The sequence below is a fragment of the Austrofundulus limnaeus genome, unplaced genomic scaffold (genome assembly GCF_001266775.1).
Source record: "Austrofundulus limnaeus strain Quisiro unplaced genomic scaffold, Austrofundulus_limnaeus-1.0 Scaffold1, whole genome shotgun sequence".
Taxonomy (NCBI): Eukaryota; Metazoa; Chordata; class Actinopteri; order Cyprinodontiformes; family Rivulidae; genus Austrofundulus; species Austrofundulus limnaeus.
This window is the reverse complement of record NW_013952403.1, coordinates 5,889,049-5,894,521: the sequence shown is the minus strand read 5'-3', so window position 1 is coordinate 5,894,521 and position 5,473 is coordinate 5,889,049. Positions and strand designations below refer to the sequence as shown.

The 5,473-nt window shown below is 40.3% G+C and overlaps 1 long non-coding RNA gene across 1 annotated transcript in view; it reads left to right on the top strand.

Annotated features, from left to right (window-relative positions):
- LOC106516499 (uncharacterized) overlaps positions 1-4,561 on the top strand; it is a 13,095-nt gene extending 8,534 nt beyond the window's left edge. Inside the window, exon 3 of the long non-coding RNA XR_001310109.1 lies at positions 4,438-4,561. This is a non-coding gene — a long non-coding RNA (uncharacterized LOC106516499). The remainder of the gene's footprint in view (positions 1-4,437) is intronic.
- Positions 4,562-5,473: the final 912 nt, after the last annotated feature.

Below are 5,473 nucleotides of genomic sequence, written 5' to 3'. Positions count from 1 at the left end.
CACACACACACACACACACACACACACACACACACACACACACATACTCAGTCCAATGTGGTCCTAATTTTCATTAAGGATGCTTGTTGTTGGGGAGGCGTTTGAAACAGAAACCATGTCTAATCCAGTGATTTCATTAAACAGAACCCGTGGTTCCTGTCAGAACAGAACCTGTGGTTCCTCTCAGCTCCTCTCAGGTGGTCAGACACATTGGCAGCTCTGCAGGAGCCAGAGCGACGCTTCTTCCTCCCCACAGGAGGGCAACAGAGGCCTGTAAAAAACCAAAAACTGCACGCCTTTGACTTTTACAAGAAGAGTCTATTTAACCTCATTAACCACCGACCCATCGCTCAGGAGACACAGCTGAAGGAGACAGATCTGAAGGAGACACAGCTGAAGGAGACACAGCTGAAGGAGACAGAGCTGAAGGAGACACAGCTGAAGGAGATGGTTTTACCTACTGATGAGACATGAAGTAGGACCTTCTGTCCTTAAAACCCAGCAGCCTTCCACACACAAAACCAACCAGGAACAAGTTTCTATAGACATGTCTCATTGGACACATCTTATTGGACATGTCTCTGTGGACACATCTTATTGGACATGTCTCATTGGACACATCTTATTGGACATGTCTCTGTGGACACATCTTATTGGACATGTCTCTGTGGACACATCAATTTGACCAGTGTTGTATAAAGTACCTCAAAGTGATACTTGAGTAAAAGTACAAGTATCTTATCATAAAACCACTTTGGTAAAAGTAAAGTCTTCTCTAAGAATATTTCTTGCGTAAAAGTCTTAAAGTATCTGATGTATTTTGTACTTAAGCATCAAAAGTAAATTTCTGACACAAAATATACTTAAGTATTAAAAGTAAAAGTACTGAGTAAAAGTGAGCAATTAGATTTTCCAAAATGACATTTATTGGGAGCTGACTTCTCCAAAAACATTTTTTCTAACGGGGTGAAGCTGTGATGGACTGTGTACATGTACAATGTAATATTGTGTCAGAATGGTATATATTTATACTTCTCGTCCAACCCCAAATAAAATCACTCTATCCAGGATACACAATTTTTATGCATAGTATTTTTTAAAAATAATAACAACCTGGAATAAAATAGGAGTAACAACTTTCTACTTCTTACTTTTTTAAAAAATGTAAGTGGTAGAAAGTACATATAATTGTGTAAAAATGTAATGATTAAAGGTAATACATATGCTGGAAAAATAATTACTCAATACAAGTAAAGTACGTTTAACCAAAATTTTTACTTAAGTACAGTAACAAAGTATTTGTACTTAGTTACTTTACAACTCTGGATTTGAGCACACCTCATGGAACACATCTTTTTGGACACATCTTATTAAACTTAAAATTTAAGAAAAGCTGTTTTTTAAATTTATTCAAATAGTTTTAAATTTCTGAGGAGCTCAAATTTGACCAAAATGTGAGTCAAAACCTGCAAACGCTGAATGTTTTGGGTCAACAATTCATCTGTTCCTCATCTTTGTACTTTCACGAACAACAAAGGTTTTATAAATTTAAGGTCCTAAAAGTACTGTATGAGGAAAATCCTGTTTACAGATCTGACCATCAGCAGGCAGAAAGCTGAAGAACCCAAAACTTCAATTGGGAGATTTTTTGTTTTAGTTCATGTTATGTCCAAACATCCCTTTTAACAAATGAAATATCTCAAATTAAAAGCAGGAAATGAATCTGCTTGATGAGAAATTTCTTTTTGTATTTCTGGTTTTAGGAAAAATAGCACAAATCAATTAAATTCAGGTTTTTACAGAATTTCTTTACTTATTTGCCAAATGATGATTATTTCCCAAACTACAATAAAATTTACAATATGCAATTTAAACTTTTCTTTTTGTTTCTTCTGTGTATTCTGTGTAAAGTTCTGCTGAGATGTTCATTTTACTCTCATGAACTGTATTTAAACAATCATAAAATAAATAATTTTTTTCTACAATAAGTGCTTTTATGTTCTGCTCTCTGTCCTCCTTTCAAGTTTCACCCCGATGCTTCATCAGACATCAACTATCAGGGTTTGATGTTTTTATTTGCAAACTTTTGTGGAAGTTCTTCTTAAATTAAGCAAAAGAAATGATAAAAAAACCAACTTATATGTGCTGCAGGGTAAAAAACTGTGTTTCAGTGTCTTAAACTTGAGCTGTTTTCAGTTCAAATATTTGTTTTTTCAGGATGTGACGTTAAATCGAGTATATTTGTAATAGAATTAACCGAGCGGTTTGTTGCTTTTTCATCATGAACGTTTAGAGAAACAGAAACTTTAGGCTGATTAAATTTTGAGCGCAAAGCGTGGAGATGTTTCATGTTTTGTTCAGTCTGTTCTGTTTAATCTGGGACAGAAATCTTTATCTCTAACAGTAGAAAAAGCATCGCTCTGTGGGAAGAAAACCTCATGTTGTTCTCTTGTGGCTGCAGGATGACATGTTCCTGTCAGTAACTCACTGCAGAAGCAGCACTCGAGACGAGACTCAGCTGCCGGGTTATGGGTAGGGACAGATAAGTCTCCACAGAGCCGAGGGGTTAGAAACACAAACCAGTCAGTATTAGTTCAGATCTCTCTGGAAAAATAAATTTCCCCTGAGCGACGGTATCTATGATTAGATAAGGATGAAATCAGATGTGGCAAATCCTGGGAGCCCTGAGGTTGATTTTTTGGAGAGTAGACGGGGTTGGGGGGGGTGGATGGCACGCTGGCAGGAAAGACAACGTCTGCATGAGATGAGCTCCTTCACAGAATTGAAAGAAGATGTGGGGAGAATGGAGTCCAGGTCCAACCTGGCCTGAGTTATTCTTCCTCGATTGGTATTTGAACCTTCGGGGCTCGGAGCGATTATCTGCTCGCTGTGTTCTCCGCATGCCGCTGCTCTGAAGTTCAGCGGGCAGAACGTGGCACCGGCCCCACTCTGGTTTAGAGGGGAGGTTAGACTACCACTGTGGCTCCTCAAATTAGAACTACATGTTCATGTAGTACTCAAAGACCAGTAATAAAAACTATCCCCCCATAAATTGCTTATGACGCGTTTGCACCCTTTGAGGCATGCAGGTGCTTAAAAGTAATTAGGACATTCATTTTTATTTTCTCATTTTTCCCACGGGGACTCCTACTGTTGTAAAACAGCAGCCACCACTGAGGTTGATGTAAAAAATCAAAGAGAGCTCCGTTAGGCCCTTAGGCCGATCCGACGTCTCCCCTCTGGCTTGAATTATGACTTAAAGCTTCTCATGCCAGACAACGAAAGAAAGAATGAAAGAAAACCATGAGTGTGCATTAAAAACTAACCAACCAACCAGCGCAGCACAAGCATATTTGCATAAATATGAGATAATTGCACGACAGTGCTGCACCACCGCCGGCGACAGCGCATGATGGATGATCCAGGGGAGGAAGAAAACACGAAAGAAAGACGACAGAGTGTAACACAAACTCTGGACGGAGGCGAAAGACAAAAACTAAAAGACGGATCTGAAGGACACGCAGGTGGAGGTCCTCTTGTGTCTCAGGCCTCCTCGGCTCATGCCCGTCTTCTGTTTCTCCCTTTTAAGGAGCTCCAGGACTTTCAAGTAGATAATGAGCGCCTCCGAGCAGACGGAGACGAAGGTGGTTCTGTGGGGTCGGCGAGTCGGTGAACGTGGGGAGATTAGTGTTGATAACAAATGAAGTGAGAGGGGGTCGAGCTGGACGGCGAAGCGTGATAACATCATGCTTCGACTTAAAAGCATACTTTAATGAAGGTCTGCTCAGGGCTTAAGAAGGTAGGTGCAGGGATTCACTGTAGTATGGATGATTCTGCTGATGCTCTGGTGCTTCTGAGTTCCCGTTTAACCCTAAAACTTCTTCATGTTGTCTTTTACATTTAAACTTCAATATAAGGATGGTACATCATCAGCAGACACGAGTCCTTATTGGATAAAGATTATTAAAATACACGCTTGGATCTCAAGGCTCAGTCACAGAAAAGAGGGTGTCTAGTTTGGGAACCTGAGGTTCTCATCGATGCTTTATGTGGATCATGTATTTCTGTTGGCATCTTTCTTTCAGCATTCACTATAGCGATTCGTAATGAGAACGAGAGTCAGCTTTTTTTAAGTTTGAGGCCACGGTTCTCAAGTTGAATGCCCCCTCTGGATCAGGGAGTCTTTTTCTTTGGTAGATGAAGATGATTTGGGTGTTGTGATCATGAGTGAAATAGAGTCTGGTCTGGTCTGATCCATGTTCCAATTCCACTTGCAAACAAGATCCTAGATGCTTCCTTTGTATGGGTGTCTGGGCTCAGCCTTAGAGACGGGGTGAGGAGCTCCATCACTCAGGGAGAGCTCCTCTATATTGAAAGAAGTCAGCTGAGGTTGTTTTGGACATCTGATTAGGATAACCTTTTTTTGAAAATTTCCAGGTATGTTCCACTGGAAAAAGGCCCCTGAATATGCCAAGAACTCGCTGAAAGGATCATATATCCTCTCTGGCCTCAAACACCATGGAGGAGCTGGAGAGACCTGTTGCCTCCACACCCTGACCACGAATAAACTATTTCATGGAAACTTGGCTCTGCTCTTTGGAGTTTCTTCTAAAGTGTATCATTTCATTGTGCTGTCTTTATCATTGGGCACCAGCATGACTCGTTCATTGATCATTTGAATTTGGACTCGGTGGCCAAGCTGGCCTCATGCTTAGGCTATGATTGTGACCAGTCTACGCAAAGAACTTAAAGCTAAAATAATACTTATTGCTGCATCGTGACGCAGCCTACAGGGTCAGGGTGGATATGGCGAGGCACCTGGACTTTGGGTTTTAGATTTTCCATCATTTACATGCTCAGTACAATCTTTGCTATTAGTCATCCACACTTTATCTCTTAAAGTGACTGCTGACTACTTTTACAATTTGGCCGTAAAATGTTGGAATTTCTGTATTCTGCTAAAGGTTGTTGTTTGTGACCCATGAAAACTCATAATTACTTTAAAAATTGTATGTCTGACAGTGTCTCATTTCAAGGGATTCAACCAACGTTTATCGTCCGCTTACGTCACTGCGCTACTCCGTAGGTTGTACCAATTCATTGGTGCCTACTCATGCAGCCGACAAACACTACCAACAAAACTTTGAAATCATAGACTGCATCTACGGTTACCTTATAGCACAATTTGACAACACTATATTTATTAACTCTGGAGCTAATGCAAAGGCTAAAACTGCTAAAGCTGAGGTGAGTCTTCCATTGTCCTCCACCAGTAGTCATTTCTACATATCTATATTCTCCTCTCTGTCAACATGCTGTGTTTTCAAGGGCCAACTCAGACATAGTCCAAAATTAACCTTCAAGCTGGATAGAGCTCGCCGCACACTGAAGTAGCTGGTAAATGTCATCATTTATCCAAAATGCTTTGGGGTATAAATAACATGGGAACGTCAGTGTGACTATATATATATAT